General features: G+C 32.8%; 1 long non-coding RNA gene across 2 annotated transcripts in view; it reads left to right on the plus strand.

Moving 5' to 3' along the window:
* Positions 1-12,119, plus strand: part of LOC141417190 (uncharacterized) — a 216,193-nt gene extending 204,074 nt beyond the window's left edge. For both annotated transcript variants that reach the window (XR_012441778.1, XR_012441779.1), the window contains exons 5-6: positions 11,004-11,143; positions 11,697-12,119. This is a non-coding gene — a long non-coding RNA (uncharacterized lncRNA). The remainder of the gene's footprint in view (positions 1-11,003; positions 11,144-11,696) is intronic.
* Positions 12,120-18,361: the final 6,242 nt, after the last annotated feature.

Consider the following 18,361-nt stretch of genomic DNA (forward strand, 5'->3'; position numbering starts at 1 on the left):
AAGAGAATGTCTTTTCTGCTCAAACTATCTCTTAACATAGAGTATGATCCTTTCAGATCACTTCAAGTTACCCAATGGGCCTCCAAATACAGGGGAAGGCACAGACTATGACATTCCAGATTGCTGACAATTCAACAAGGAGGAAAATGCAAATAATTATTGCTAATTAAAGATATCTGAAAAGTGAATTGAGATGAGTTTTCACTGACAATAGTATAGGTTCTTAAAGATTTTATCTTTAAAACCATTTTTTTTACTATGAAACTGTTCAATTTTGCAGTTAGACAGTTGTCCTTTCAATTTTACCTTATCCAATCCTTTCTTCTACAATAGTAAATCCATTCCTCTAATACAACTGTTGGCTTATCCTAGCATATAGATGTACACTTCACCAAAGCTAATGGAGGCCAACTAGAGCCTTGGTAATATCATGCCAGCAATTGTTTCTGAAATGAAAAGCATATTACAGTTCTAACCAAAGAATCATAAAATTGCTCTACTGGGAAGTATTTCCTTTTGAGGCAGAGACAATCTCTTCTAACTTTTATACTGTATGTTGCTCTGATTTCATGTGCTTCATGAGAGAACTGCAGTCATCAGAAGATTATATTGTATATTGAACAACACGAATCTCAGAGGATACATTAAATGAAATTAAGATGCCTTGGTGACATGTGTGATTCTTTTTGCAAAATGTTTTGCAGTTCTCTACCACTGCACTTTCTATTATGCTAGTAAACACCTGCCACCATTGTTTAGTGACTTGGTTCAAGGTTTTCCTTACTGCTAAAAGCAAATAAGGAGATATACTGTGTGTGTGCGTGTTTGTGTGTGTGTGCATGCATGTATGTGTGTACATGTGTGTGTGTGTGAAAGAGTAGGGGATGGAAAAGTAGAAAAAAAGGAAAAAGAGGAGGAGAAAGAGAAAGAAGTAGGAGAAGGAGGAAGAAAAGGAAGTGATCAAAGAGAAGGAAAGAAGAAGAAAAGAAGAGTGGAAGAGAAGGAAAAGGGGACAGAGAAGAGGGGAGAGAGAACATGTTTCTTGTCACCTCCTTTGCCAAAACTACCTTCTAGTTTTTGTAATAGCCTTACATACTTCCCCAACACTCTTTCTCTTCTACTTGAACTAGATTGAATTAGACTTTACCAAAGGGAATCTGAAATACTAATATTGATTAATTCATTTTCAAACTTCTAAGAACAATTACAATACAATAAACACTCAATGACTTAAAGCAATTCATGGTACTCCTAATTATCACAAGAATCATTATGATCTTTTATCTTATCCTTTCTTCTGAAACCAAAGTGGTGGTTCTTAAAGTTAGTTTCACATTAGTGTCACCTTATAAAACTTTTGAAATAAATGTAACCCAAATTTTCTACTTCTACTATAATGAAGTAACTGATTCAGGTCTTTAATGTAAATAAATAGGAAACTAGGCAAAATGTATGAACTGATTTTTGTCAGATACTGTACAATAAGCATAAAATTATGACAAATGAGAAATAGGAAATAAATGAAGTAAACTTTATAATTTTCCTGACCTTCAGCCTGAAGGAATTTTCCAAACCTGGTATGGGGAGGAGAAACCCAGAAATGCTAGGCAAAGTTGTTAAGATTAGGAAGTATATATCAGAGGAAGGAAGTCTAAGGCAGATTCTAAATATATCATACTGGAAAGGATAAAGCCATATAGAAAAAGAGTTCCAACAACCCAAAAGAAATCCCATGGGTCTGTAATTGAATATAGGCATACACATGTGTAAGGAATAATTCCATGAATGTACCCAGGTGAATGTACTCTACCAAGAATTTTAAAAGGAAACAATGCTCAGAGTTCACTAAGGATGGAAGTCTTTTGAGTTCTAGCTAATCTAAGTGGATACTACCCATTGAACATCCAGGGTGTCAAGGGAACACCAAATAAGTCACACCTTAGTAGATGAATAAAATTAGCCCTAGAATAACTAGTGTGCAGTAATATTAGCAAAGTTTATAAGGAAACAACACTGAGAAGTCTAAAATTGATCCACAAACAACATAAAGGCCAAACAAAACAAAATTCAACATTATAAATAAAATACAACAAAATCTAGAGAGTAATTAATACATTATTCACAATCTACAATGCTCCCTGAAATTACTGTTATGTAGATAATCCTAGTTAGAGTTAGAACTGAATGTTTATGTCTCCCCAACATTGATATGTTGAAAGCTAATCCTGAATATGAAGGCAGTTGGAGATGGAGCCATCAGGAGATAAATAGGCCATGAGAGTGGAATCTTCATGAATGAGATTACTGGCTTTTTAATAAGATGACAAGTAGGTGACAGGTTATTTTTTTGCAACTGAGAAGGAGGCTCTAACCAGAAACAGCCATGGTGAATGACATCCTGATCTCAAGTTTCCAGCGTCCAGATGTATAACAGATAAATATATGTTATGGAAGCTACATAGTCTCTGGTAATTTGTGGGAATATCCAAATTAATGAAGAAAATATCCAAAACAAATTCAGGATTATAAATAGTACTACTATACTTGAACTAAGAATCTTACAGACCATTGTACACTGTCAATTTGACCACTATTTTGCAAACAGTGAATGGTCTTTATTAAAAGAAAGAAAACATAAATATGTATATATATACACGTATATATGTGCATGTATATATATTTGTATATATATGCACAAAACATGTAATGAAAGATTCAAAATTGAATTAAGTATGTTCCAATCACTATTTGAGGGTAAGAAAATACAATTTGAACCAGAAATTTAAAAAAAAGAGAAATAGACAGCAAGAGAAAAAAATAAAATTTAAATTGGTCTCTGAGCAGAAATAAAGAAAAATGACAAACTCATGTTAAAATACTGAGTTAGTGTTCAAGATAAAAAATATTTGAATGAAACAAAAAGCATTGAAATGAGCAGAAAAAGAATACAATGAAAATGAGTAAAATAAATAAATAAAAAGGATGTGAGAGAAAATGGTTAAAATTGAAAAAGCTATGATAATGGAACAAAAATCATATTAACATTGGTACACAAGAACACTTTTCAGAAATAAAATATAATTCTTATCAACATGTATAAAAGACCTGGAAAAACTGACTTACAATTATAAACTCCACAATATATACTAATAAAAATTGCAGTCTTAAAGATTTTTAAACTAGCTTATGGATCTGAAAATAAAATATCTTATGAGGGACAAAAGACTTAGTTTGAACTAGGACTTAGCCAAGGCAGCATTCAAAGTAAGACAAAAATTAAGAAAACTTTCAATCACTTCAAGAAACAAGTCAAAACAGAAGCCTTGCTTCACACTTTTTCCCTAGTTCAGTTTGCTATTAAGCAATTTGTCCTTCAAGTATCAAGGCTTTAGAAATATCATTCGACATTTCAGGTTTCAGAGAATCTTTAAACCATTTACTCTTTTTCAAGAAGTCTACTAGAACATGAACTTTATCCAAACAAAAGATGTCTGGAGAAACAACAAAGAAAAATGAACAGCATTAGTGTATGAGTGAAATAATTACTATTCATGTTTAGTGTTAGATATTGCATTTAGAAAACTAAGACTAAGAAGTCTTGGAGTGGAAAATTAATTTTTTTAATGACATATGTCATATTTTGTATATCCAGACAAAGTAAAAATTAAGCCACTGAAAGGTGGAAGGAGACATGTGAAGTAAAATGGAAAGTAAAATTATCGTATGGGAAACATACAATATAAGTTAAAAGATATCATTGATAAATGGCAAACCATGTAGAAATACTTTGAATATGGTAACCAAGGAAACAGTACATTTAAAAACAGTTAAAAGCATTCAATGAAAGAAAACATCAAAGCTTTCTAATTAGTGTAATAAATTAAAAACTTAAACAGCAAAGAAAATATGTCATGTATATAAGGAAAACTGTTACATATGAGCAATCTTTACAGAATAAATATGAGCAATCTTTACAGAATAAATATGACAGAGTTGAGATCAAGCACAGGAATCATCAGCAAATATAAATGGTATAAGTCATCTATTTAAAAAGATTTCAATCTGATTTACAAAGACCCAACTATATGTTTTTTTTACAAGAAACAAACTTAAAATGAATATTAGCAAAGCTTGAAGAAAAAGTATTGAGTGCTAATATTCACCTGTATAGAGCAAAAACTATAAAAAATCATAGACAGCAAAACAATTAAAATAGTAGAATTAAATAAACTCAAATTAGTATGAGACAGATGAAGTAAACTAAAAAATAAAGCAAGAATATAAAAATCTAATTCATATGGGTATATAATTATTATGAGTTTATTAAAGTATACTAGGGGCCAGGCCAAAATAGTATCCAGCAGTCTGACCCACATGTCATGTGAAATCAAAGAAAAAAAAACACATTGATTCATGTATTTTCCATTATTCAGAAAAGTATGTTGAACTACCAGGTATATGTGACATATCTGATAGCTTTTAACTTCAAAAATATGCTGTATAACACACAGTTCTTGAATTTCAATAACACCAGTTGAGAGACAAGACATTTCAGTAAGACATACAGTGTATTTATTGTGGACATTTGGGCAAACCTGTAAGATCTGTCCCTGAGATAGAAAAGGAGCAAGAAAGATCAGTGCTTCAGAAAAGAAAATGAAAATTTGTGTGCAACTGTTGCAGAATCAAAGAGAGTGTACTCATTGTACAAATGATAAAAGAATATTTGTATCTGTTTGCTATTTCTGCAACATTGCTGCATGATATACAAACACAAGATATCCAAAGTGTATAGCAGCAAGTATTTATGACTTGCTGTGTATGTAGTTTGGCTGGGCCAACTCTAAAGCTCTCAGCAAGATTCATCTGTCCATCTTCAAGTTGGTTGTGGGGTATTCTGATGCTGGGTAAACTGGGATGGGTGGGTCTTCTTTAAGCTGCAGACCTGGCCAAGCATGGTTCATCACATTGTGTTGAGTTTAAACCTAATCCATATATTAATTCTGGAATTCATGCTGAGAAGAAATTGCCACACAGAGCAAGTATTTATCTTAAGAGGAGCAGAAGGGGAAGGCAATAAGGAGAATACCAAGGAGTCTTTTGCACCAGGAACCCAGAAATAGCACAATGCCTCTTTCTCCCCACATTTCATTTTTGATAGTAAGTCACAGGGGCAACTCAATATTAATAGGACATTAAAGTAAGTCCAACCTGTTCTGTCAGATGATATTAAACAGTCCATGGTAAGAAGAGAGAATATATAATTCCAATATAAAGAAAAAATGAATAATTTGAAATTAATGATTCAATCTACAAGTATATTGCAACCAAAATAATAACATAATACAGAATTATTAAAAATAAACAAAACATGTATCTTTAGTATATATTACATGAAAAAATATTAGTTCTTCATATGAAACATTTTCATACCTCTAGAGTAATTCTTTTAAGTTGAATATTTAACTTCCTTTTCAAATATTGTTCACAATGACCAAATGTTTTCTTTCTATTCATTGTCCATTATCTTTCAGTCACAATTAAAAATATATCTTACTTATCACTGTAGAAGAAAATGTACCATAAGTTTGTAGATAATGGTGAGTCCTTGCCACATCCTAGTTAGTAATAAAATAATTATTAATGAAAAAGAATTGTATGTTGATTTGTACCTTATGAGATGCCATGAGGAAGAAATGGGCATAAACTGAAAACGGAAAGAAAGAGTATTTATAATTTAGAAAACTAACAATTTCCAACATAGCAAATGCTGCATGCTGCTCAGTGAAATGAAAAATGCTGACATCTTTACCTGTCATCAGTTAGATAAAAATGACATGAGATTAATGTTAAAATATTTAAAACCAGTATAAATATCATGTTGTATTCCCATTTCCAATTTCCACCAATCTTTCTCTCTGTGTCTCTCAAAATGCAAATACAAGCTTAACAAAAATTGAAAACATTTTATTAACAGAAGCATTAATATGAAGGAAAAAAATGAAGAGAAACTATTTTGAGCCTGTATTTTGGAAAGTAAATATGAACCTGGAAGCTTCATTTTAATTGTTTTTATACCAAAATGTTTATTTTCAAATGGAATTAATGTTTAAAATAAAGTCCTTCATTGCTATTGTTGCAAAGGTTCTTTATTCATAATAATGAAAGAATGGAAACCTTGAAATGTTTTATTTGGAAGCTTAGCACATCTTAGTCACAGGATGTAGTTGGGAGGCAATTTTCTAAAGTCAAGACCCTTCACAGCAGTGATTGGATTAATCTATAATAATATATTTTTTTAGGGAGAAATGGATATTCACCACAATATCTCACATGATTTTTATATAAAAATTTTTATTAGGATATATTCATTATGCAGTATTCCTAGTGACAATTCCAATTAGGCATATGTTGTACATTGGTTAGATCACTCCCATCTTCTCTCCCCTTCAACCTACTTGCTGCCCCACTTATAGCAATTGAGAGAGGTTTCTTTGTTTTATTACATGTAAGTATGCGAAGTCTATCAACAATATACCCTCACCTTAATCTCCTTCATTCATTTCCCACTAGTACCCCCCCAGATATACACTACACCTCTTTTACAGTCCTATCTTTCATTATTAATATTTAAATTGATGTTCAAAGGGGTTTGTCTATGTATCCCCACTGTGGGTATACTTTATTTTGGTACATTCAACCCCATCATTACTCACCCTTACTCCTTCCCCCCACCTTTTCAAGAGCTTTCAATAATTTTTGTATTTTTTTACCCTCTACTTTCACAGACATTATGTTCTATCATATTGCTGATGGTCTATCATCCTCTTTTTCTTTCTTTCTTTCCCGAAGTTCTGAAGAGTAGCTCCATTATTATTAATATCACATCATTCTTTTAGATATCAAATGAGTGAATACATAAAAAGCACTTAATAAATTGACTAAAGTGACTGACATGATGAAAAGAAAAACTTTCATCAATCCACAGAAAGTCTGATTTGGTGTATATTTACATCATATGAAGACTGGAAAAAGAATTAATTTTTGAGAGCCAGGGTATAGAAAAAAGCCATTGATCTGGATTAGAGTTGTCAAAGCATATCAAAAATTTCAGTATAGTTTCCATTTTAGACATCTAAGTTTAGAAATTAAAAAATGTTTTAAAACTTTCTCAATATATAAGGAAGGCTGCAAACATAGACTCTATCACTTATTGGCTGTGTGACATTGGGTATTTTACCTATCTTTGCCCTCAGAGTTGGAGCTACTTAATGAACATAATGCCCATCACTATTTTTCCAAAAGGTTTAGAAAGCTGGGTTCAGTGATGCAGGCCTTTTATCCCAGCTACTTGGTAATACAAGATAAGGAAGATGATAGTTTGAGGGCAGCCCAGGCAAAAAGTTATTAAGACTTCACCTCAACAAACAAGTCAGGCATGGTTTTATATGTCAGTCATCCCAGCTACAAGGGAGAATTGTAGTCTAGACTGACCTGGGCAAAAATGTGAGACCCTATCCAAAAAATAACTAGAGCAAAAACGGCTGGGGGAACAGCTCAAGTAGTAGAGCAAAGCCCATGTGTCCAAACCCCAATATTGCCAACACAACAAAGAATAGGAAAGGCATTATTAGACCTTCATAAAAAGTGGTTAGTCTAGGGGAAATGGACATGGGTCACATGACAAGGGGAGAGCACATACGGGAGGAATAGGGATAGGTAGGAAACCCAAAACTTGAAAATGTTTGATGTCCCCACTGCAGAGATGCTAATATGGTAACCTTAAAATGACAGAGGTCAATATGGGAAGGTGACCGGAAGTAATGAAGAGGTTAGGTAGAGATGAATCAATTCGGGTTGCAATACACTTGTGCATGGAAGCAATGCTAGGGTTCTCGCTGTGTAGCTATCCTTATCTCAACTAGCAAAAACACTTTGTCTTTCTTATTATTGCTTATGTCTACTCTTCAACAAAATTAGAAAAAAGGGCAGAACAGGTTCTGCCTGGAAGCAACGGGAGTGGGAGAGAGAGGGAGGGGATGGGTGGGGGTGGCGGGGAGAGAAATTGCCTAAACAATGTATGCACATATGAATAAATGAATAAAAAACTTTAAAAAACAGCTGGAAAAAAGTGCTTAGTGAATACAAGTTTCTATCTTCTTTTCAAACATGGATTTTGGAATCAAGGCAAAGATACTGCTACTTCTTTATTTAGTTAAGTATGGGCTTTCTTTATCTTAGTTCGCAAAATGGTGATAACCATTCTTATTTCTCAGGGTCATTGGTAAATTAAATTACAATGCACACGAGTTAGTGTTCACTGAATTTCCCCTGTAAAATTGTGAAGAATTTTAAAGCATTTCAAAATCTTATGACTGACATATTTTCAGCTCTCAGGTCATCTATTAAGAGACATTTTTGTCCTAACTTTTGCAATAAGAATGGATGTCAAATACAATTCAGTTTGGAAAATGTGCAACCACCTAAGCACAGTACTAATATGCGAGTCATTACAACTGAGGATTCATACCCAGTGGTTTTCTGAGAACGAATTTGCCTTTAAGCTTTTTGTTCACGATATCTGAAATGGCTCTACTTTGCCCTACTGTTTATTAATATGTGTTATCTCTAATCAAAAATGAATGTTCAGTACCTGTGTACTCCATGCTCACTAACAATGAGGTAGGCCAGGTCACAGAAGATTAGCTAGGTTTAATGTAATTTGATGTTTGACAATGACAATAAAATGCATACTGTATCAGGACTTTGCTTGCTAAACAGGGATAGTTTATAATCTCTAGAGGTTCACTCAAAAACAATTACAGTGCTGAACCCTAAAATTAGCACACTGAAAGAAAAAAATAGCTGATTAAATTAGTTAAAAGATTTTACAACTTCAGGTATGTATTTGCTATAATATAATAATGGACCTTTCCTCAAGTATAAGAATTATATATAAATTACTAGTAACAATATGTATGTTTTATATAGAGAGAAAGATCTATATGTACATATATGTTTATAATTACTAATGACATAATATGTCCTATAAAATTATACATAGGAAATACCATATAAAATAGCATATAATTACTTACAGTATATGTAATTTATATTTATAAATAATATATACAGGCATGCTTAATAAATGATTACTGCTTTTGTTATGATTACCAAAGTACATAGGCCATGTGAAATATTCTTGTCTTATAATACAAGGACATCTTTAAATGCTGTTTCTTATTTTTCCATGGTAAAAATAGAAATGTATTTAGTACAAGAGAAAATAATTTAAATATATTCCAAAGAAATAGGAAATAATGGTGTTCATATAATAATAAATAGGTAATATGAGAAAGTTACTTTATTTTTTCTACATCTTTTTGCCAAAATGTTTAGATTAGTTTTCCTTAAATTTTGGAACACATAGAGTTCTGAGATTAAATCAAATAATCTAAATTTTAGAAACATTGGCTTTCCTTGATTGATTTTCATTGTTAGAGTGATAGATTTAATAGATTATTCAGGTTCTGATATTGACTGACACTTTTAATACACATTTACATGTTATTTCTAAGAATACAAGTTCCTTTAGGAATAATAACTGTTCTTTAAAAAAGAGAAGACAAAAAGAAAACATGGAAACACAGGTTCCTAAAATATGCTAGATAGTACAGCATTTGCTTTCACATGAAATTTTACATGCCTCTTCTCACTTAATATTCCCACCCAACCTATGAGACAAAGACCATTTTCAGATGTATGATTCTTCTAATAATTTTGATACTGAGCTTAACATCCATACAAAGCATATGAATGTCTTTATGGTTCTTTTATGCATTGATTTTAGTCAGGTTTTTTTTGGTACTTGGGTTTGAACTCAGGACCTTGCACTTGCTGTTCATTGATAACTCATATAAAGACAACTTCTGGAAAGAAAACACAAAAAAAGGTATTTCTATTGCGAATTAGGTTATACAGTATTCTTTACTTGAAAGTCTTATTTCCTGTAAAAACCCTGTTGGGTAATATTGATTCACTTCCAGATAGCAAGTGGTCTTTTCCAAAGCATTTGATTTTTTTTTTTTAAAGTTAGTTACTAGTCATTCTCCTTTTACTGGGACATGTTGTCAAGGTAATTTACTTTTATTGTATATGGAGACACTTGTGGGTAATGGTTAGAACAGTGTCCTTTACAGAGATTAGCAGGCAATAAACTACCTTTTGCCTGGCCCTTCTAACCAAAGGCATCCCCTATTTAATTTAACAACCTCCTGTGCAGAAACTGTTTCTGGAGGTATTTTCACTTAAGTGTTGCATCCAAGAAATGTCTTTTTGATGTGCAACACTGTTGCGCTTTCCTAAAATACCAGTGCATGAAATTCCTTCTCACAAGGGATGTGACTGTAGTCAATAAGAGAGAACATCATAAGGCAAAAAATATTTTAGAGATATTTATTCAGATATTTAAAAAGCATTGTAGACTAGATTATTGCTGATATCAAGAGTAAAAAGAGAACAAAAAATGGTTGCTTCCTTCAAGGAATTTGCAGTCCAATAAAAGAAGTACAAGTCATTAGTTTACACTATTTTCCAGCATATAGCACAGTGGACTATTGAGTTTGGAAATTATAACAGAAAGAGCACTCTTTCTAAGACATTATCTGTGCTGAACTGAATATTTGTAAACATACTCTTGTCAGACACTCATGATAACCTTATGTGGTAGGTATATTGGGATCATCTTTCTTGTCCTAAGAGAAGCTGTCTAATCTCCCTGGAATGATGTGGATAAAAGACAATAGAGTCAGCAATGAAGCCTGAATAATTACAGTCTGGGACTGTCATCTCACTGCTGTATGACCCAGAGGAAAACAGGGTTATGTCTTAGTTTGGGGGTAGAGAGAGGAGCATATGTGATGTCGAAGGATGACATTCAAAGATTCACAAAAAAGCCAGATGTTAAGCAAGCTCATTTTAAAAAACTACTTCTTATTTTCCAGGCAGACATGGTAAACATGGAGGATTTCAAGAGGACAATATAGCACATACAGAGACAGAGGAATCTGAGAAATAATGGCTTGAAGATACACAGACACAACAGCGCTGGAAATAGACTCCAAAAAGAGCAAGATAACTAGATGTAAGTCTGGCAAGATAGTCAGTGACAGAGCTAATGCTTTTAAATTATAAATTGTCATTAGGTGTCATGGAAAAAGTTCAAGCAATAGAGTTGCATAGCTGATTTAGGGTTCAGAAAGTTCACTCTTCAATCAGAGTGATGGAGGGATCAGAGGGACAGGACCTGAAAATGACCATCCCAAGAAAAAAGCTATTGAATACGTCCAGGAAAGAATGATGCAATACAGAAGAGACAATGGAATGGAAAGTTCAGGGGAGATTAAGGAATACCAGAGTGGATGTGGGCCAAAGAAGGAAAGAAGAATTGAAGAGACTCCACATTCCAGTGTCAGAGCAGGTGAGAAGCAGGCAGGGAGTAGTAGAACGGTGAGTTCATTTTTCTTTTGGATGATAGAGTTACTGCACAGGAATGAAAAATGAGAGCTTTTAATCTATTTTATTTTCAAATTAGTAATGAGTTAATGCATCAGCATTACAGTGGACGCAACATGAAATATTTCTTGCTTGTAACTGAGAAGGCATAATGATCCTATCCCTGTCTTCTTTCTATTCAGTAGGTGAAGTGGCCATATCCAAATCTATAAGGTTATCTATCAGAATGTGTGTTTGGGGAAAAAACAGAAAGAAACAAACAATGACTATCCCAGGAGCACCAAACTGGACCTTATTGTGAGTGGTCTGCCTTTTCCCTAAGACCTCCTTTATTTAGGAAACTCACTTCTTATCCTGATATCCTTCTGTGAGATACTATGTCTCTATTTTTGGCTACTACTTATGTTAAATCACTTAGTGCTATTCTCTCTGCTAAAAATCTTCATAGACAATAAATTTATGTAATTTTAATAGACATTACTCTCTACTGTGGCAGATACATTTGTTGATACATTAACTATTTGAAATACCCTTTATTTTTGTTCACCCAAAGGAACTTGGTTGAGATGTTTTCAAAATAGAAATCTTGGGATTCATTTGGATTTGAAGAGGAAAATAAAGGGTGTATATTATGGTGCATCTACTCTATGCCAGGTTGTGAGGTCTTGTAACATCATTTATTTGTCTTATTAATAATATGTATATTAACACATTTTATGAATAAGTTTATAATGCTAAGATTGCTCAATACTTATTCAACATACCACAACTAGCTAAGATTTAATTCAGTTTTGTGAGGAAATTAAATACTGCTGCCTTCCCAGTTTCCCTGAGAAGATACTGAAAAGTCACAATAAGTTTGCAGCTCTTGCTTTCAGTTAATCAACAACCATGTACAGGTGTTATTTCTCAAAACACTGAAGAACTGCCAAGATGAAACAGTCACTTTAGGACAGACATCCGGTGACCTAAATTGTTTTGCTGGTATTACCTACAGTGAGCATTTTCTCTTGCTGTGGAAAATATGATGGATGAATTCACAGTCTATTCTCATGGCTCTCTGATGAACATCCAAGTAATTTCAAGAGAGATTTAAACATGACTTTAAGTGGTTGCAGTATTTCCCTCTGTCTGTTTAAGGAAGAGTCATCCTTCAATATGTGTCAACTTCCTTGGCCTTTTCGGTTATAAAGAATTTAGATACTGATGTATACATGAGGGAAAGAAAGTTGTAATAAACATAGCCATAAATGTAATCCACTTAAAAGAGTGCTGAGTCAAGGAGGAAAGAAAGTGTGAAAAACTGTGTGATTTTGGATTTAATAACTTTTTAGGCATTTGGTATAAAGGAACAAAGGTTTCAATGTAGGAAGTATGGGGAAATGGGAAAAACAAAGTTTCAATAAGTCTTTAGAATCAGAGATTACCACATATCATTTAATTTCCAATTAAATGTTTTACATGACAAACTAGTATCTCATTGACATCTAATAAATAGATGTCTAAATATTTAGTGATTTGTATTAATCATGTTCATATATGTAATATATACAAAGAGAAGTGAATAAAACTTCTGATCTAAAGGTCAAAACTTGAATTTTAAGTTCTGTTATGTTTATTTTGTGTAACAATACATACAAAGACAGTATTCAGACAATAACTGGCATGAAAAAGAACTAGGCAGAAGACTAAAGATTTTTGGTGCTGGGGACAAAACCATAGGGCTTGCACATGCTAGGCAAGTGCTCCACCACTGAGCTCTATCTCCAGCTCTTGAAGAAGAATCTTGGTATCTTCTTTCTGCATCCCAGAGACCACCAAAGTATGAAAATCAGGTAAGTAGGCATTGTGATAATGATCGTCAGTTCAGCAAGATAGAACAGCAAGCAGCTCACCTTGTAAATAACACATTTATAAAAGTGTGTCCAGAATTCAAAATGCAAATTGTAAACATTTGGCTTACAAATTATGGTAACTCTATTTTCAGAGACTGAAAACAATATACTATCACTGATTTTAGTTTTTTATTTTAAATGCAATCCTCAGTATCATAATGCTAGCTTTTCTTACAATTTCCTTAATTTTGTCCCTTTGCCTTACATAAAACATGTTCATGACTGGCTCAGTTCAATGAGAATCCAACCAAGCATAGACATGATTTTTATATGAATTTTAATAATCACTACCATGTTTTTAATTTCATTACCCATTTATAACACTCTACCACAACTATAGATACTTCTCTTTATTGTCCACACCAAGCAAAAATCAATTAAAAAATTCAAGTAATTGAACAAATGATCATGTTCTTGTTACACATTGTCCCACTGGGTAGAGATACAATATGAAAATATAAAATTCCAGTTAATCAACTAATAAGCAAAGGTAAAAATAGCATTAAAAAAAGGAATTCAAAATCTCAACATACAACTGAAAACATTTTGAAAGTAAAATCTATAAATAATAAACCTCTACTATAATTGTGGACATAAAGAAATCAGAGAATCAGGAGAAGAAAGAACTAGTCATGACAATTTTCCAGGAGGAAAAGCAAGTGACCAGGGAAACCTTCAGAACAAAGAGGTCCTACAAAAAATTACAGAGGTTTAGCAACTTGGAGAAAGAGCAATTTTACAGTGAGGGAAATTATTAAGAGGAAGATGCAAGGAAACATTTTTATATGTATTTCAAAAACTTGATATGCAGCTGGATAAAGTTTCATTGAAGAAAAACATTGGTATCTATGAGAATAGTAGAAATTGAAGTGTGGTTTATAGATGATCAAGCTGGGAGATAGCCTGGGCAAAATAAGGAGACTTTTTTCTACACCTTAGGACAGTCTTGCTTCCCTTTTCATTTAATTCTTTATAATCCATAAGTTTTTTAAAGTAGAAACTTTGAATTACTTTTCAGTACATGAATACTATGGTATCTTTCGAATCAAAAAGCAATATGAGTTGATTCTAAGGTAAAACCAGAAAAGAAAAGTATCTTTTATTCAAGCAGATTTCAGATAGTAGCCTCATATAACTGTATAATACCTGAAGACTCTCATCTTCAACTTTCAAGTGCTCTCCCTCCCCCATCTTACCCTGTCAATTCTGGTTAAAGTTTTAATGACTGATCCATCCATCACAGAGTCTCATTTTCTTCCATTCCTAAAGTATTTATGTTGTATAAAAATTTCAAGTCTCATGTTGCTTGTAAGAACAAAAGTGATATAGCTTATTCCAACCATTAAAATCATGAAAACATCAGTGGCTTATTGTTATAGAGGGAAATAAAGAAAAAGAGGTACACAAATAAAAATTCTTCTTTACTTGTTCAATTTTGAAACAACTGAACATGGACACAGTGGGAAATGTATTAAAAATATAGAAAAAAGTTTCTGAGTCTTAATAGATTAAGTTTTCAATAGACTGTCAATTGGACATGTTTAGATTTTTGTCTATAAACTACTACTTTTTTTGTACTTTAACAATCTAAAGTCCTTTTGTTTGGATTTTCTTTTGAATTTTTAGTGATGTACCTAAAAGAAAAGCACTAAAAAGAACATTAATTAAATACAGCTTTAATTTTGAGCTATCTAAATTAATTCTAAGGTTTTAGACCAATCACCCAACCTCTCTGAGTATCAGTTTTCTAATCTAGAACAAAAAGGATGCTACAAAATGGTTGTTTGTGCTTTTATAGAGAGAAGTTAGCTTTTCTACATCTATTCAGTTGAATATCAAAACTCTTATGGATAGAGTTACTTAGGTTATTGAGAAATCTCAACCTCTGAAAAGCAAGATCCTAAGTGATTCTGTACTTGTTTTGGAAGTTTCCATAGGGGTACACCGGTTAGATACACTAAGTTCAGAACTGAGCATTTTCACCTGACTTGAAGGAGCAAGCTCTCCTGTACTATCTCTCTGGTGCATTGTAGTGGCACCTTTTTTTTTTTTGTCTCTACATTAACCCAGGAACTTGAAGTTTGTGTTCAATTATCTTGAGTCAACATTGTCTATGTCCACCTGCTAACTGTACTCATTTCCATGGAAAATATTGCTCCTGACTCCTTTCAATTCAAGGGCAACTATACTCCCTATTCCCAGGGAAGGTCAATTTATACAATTTAATTCAAATTCATTTTCAAATTTTAATTGACACTAATAAGTGTACCTTTCATGAGGTAGAATATGATAATTCAATACATATATAGCATTTAGTGATCAAATCAGTGTAGTTAGCATTGCTGTCTTCTTAACCATTTATCATTTCTTTGTGTTGGAAACCTTCTAATTCATTTTTTCTAGTTCTTTATAAAAACAATATGTTGTGAATTATAGACACCCTACTATTACATTAACCACCACAGCTTATTTCTTCTTTTTGTATTTTCATACCTATTATGCAATCTCCCTCTATCCTCTCTCCTTCCTACCCTTTTTAGCTTCTAATAATCATGAATTTATTCTCTGCTTCTATCAGATTATTTTTTTCCACTGTGTGAATGCATATGGTATTTTTTTATATCTTGCTCATTTCATGTGACTTAATCTCCTCCACTTTGGGCATCAGTCTCTTGAGAAAATCCTCTTGTAACTTTCAAAATGTGAATATACAAGGCTGAAAGAAACTGTAGTTATCATGTAAAACTCTTGCTGAAGGAAGGTAGGCATTCATCAAAGATAAAAATGGGTGAAGAATGGAAGGGATTCTATCATCAAGTCCAGAGACTTTAGCAGTTATTTCATCTGTTTAACCAAGTATTACTGAGTAATAATCATGCCAATAAGTGTGCTTAAATTCTGAAATAGTATGGCAGCAGTCACAGCACCCATGTTTTATGCCTTCTTATGAAATTGCTTTCAATTGTACCCTCACTAATATTTGATCTGAAGTGCTCAAATTTGCCATATAAAATGGTTACTAAAGCAACTTTTATGGAACGATTTGAAATAGCAAACTTGACTCAAGGAGCATCAGTTCCCAGAACATTTTTACATCTTATGGCTCTTTAACATGTAATAGGCTGTGATCTTCAGCAGTTAAAGACAAAGTCTCTAAAATATGCAAAGTATAATAAAAGACAATTATTTCATTTGATATTCTGGAAAATTAATACATGCCTGAAAGTCTAACTCCTTCTTTTCACCACAATTTCTGGGGACCCAATGAACTGAGATGGATTGTGAACGTTTTTTGGTGGGGAGAGATGGTCTCCTTCATTCTGCTTTGAAATAGGCAGTGATGTACAGAATCTTCTATAGGAATGGTTAAGATATCCTAAGGCTACCTGATCTTGTTTTAATTTCCTCCATTTGCATCAATCATAACTGATGGTACCAAGAAAACCAAGACATAAGCAAGGCTAAGGAAACATATGTATTTTTCTTAATAAACTTTCTTTCTGATAAAGTGAGGCCTATTCTAGGAATAAAATGTAATCCTTAGGAAACATGTTAACATACTTCATCTTTTGTTAATGAAAAATGATACAATATTAATGAAAGACATCAAGGAAAGTATAAATAAGTGAAAAGACATACTGGGTTCATTGATTGGAAGAAACAACATGGCAAGGCATAAATTCTCCCCAAATATATATACAAATTCAACAAAATTCATGTCAAAATCTCACAGTTTTTGTGGATATGGACAAGATTATTCTGTTCATATGAAAAGGCAAAAGAGCTAGAATGCCTGAAATAATTTTCAAAAAGAATAATAAAGTAGAAGAAAGTCTGTCTACCCAATTTCAAGAATTATTACATGCACCTTAGTCAAAACATTGGAATTAATGGGGGTATACACAAAGTTCAATGGAATAGAATGCAGAAATAGAAATATACTACCTTAATAATTTGAACTAAAGATAAAAGCTTGTGAATCAATAAAAAAGAATGGTCACTTGAAGGAGAAAAATGAGGATTGGAGCAGCAATATTGCTCTTATTAAAGCAAAGGAAGCCAGAGTCAGAGAAAGCGGAAAGAAGGTCAGGCACTATAGGAGGTTGGGTGAGGAAGGAATCCCCATTATTTTCAATTAGCCCTTTTTATACTTCAGCTATCTGGAAAGAGTGTTGTTGTCACCCTCATCATCCCTCGATCCATCAATCACTTACAAAGACAGATATACAACTCAATCAATTTAGCAAAGTACATACTTCAGGTATAATAATGAGCAGAAATTTGCAGTTTCCATGAAGTATCTTCATGCTTTTATGCATACGATAATGGAACAGCAACTTCCCAAGCAAGGTAAGGAGCCAAAGTTACATGACACTTAACTTTTACGGTAAAATTAGAACTGTGAGCTAACACATATGAGGCAGTAAAACCCAGCGCTTTATGTACACAAGCAACAGTGGGAGATGCATGTGCATACCAGTCTCACTAGCCAGGTCTGTATACCAGCTCTAAGACTAAGTCAACTTGAAAAACTCATTTAACCTCTCCAACTTTTCATAAGCACTGTGAAGGTGATGAAAGTAGCTATAGGGTAGAGTAGAATTTAATAACAAAGTATAACACTGTAAATGTGAGAACTTTAGTTATATTACCACTGTTGTCTTTCAATTTTTATTGATCATTTGTTTTAGAGAAAGTCTCTACTTATACACATTATAGTGCCACTTGCCAAAATTTACATTATAGGAGAGCTTACATTATCACTTGAACATGCAAAGAAAAGCCCAAGTTCAAAATTTCTTCGTTCACTTTTTAACAGTTTACGTGATTTGCTCAGTGCTAACCGTTCTGAATTTCAACTTATTAATATATTAAAGAAAAGTAAGTAAATGAGCTCAGAGATATGTTTTGGGATGAGCAGCTACAATATACATTAAGAAATTTACATAGTC

This window comes from Castor canadensis, chromosome 15, assembly GCF_047511655.1.
Source record: "Castor canadensis chromosome 15, mCasCan1.hap1v2, whole genome shotgun sequence".
NCBI lineage: Eukaryota > Metazoa > Chordata > Mammalia > Rodentia > Castoridae > Castor > Castor canadensis.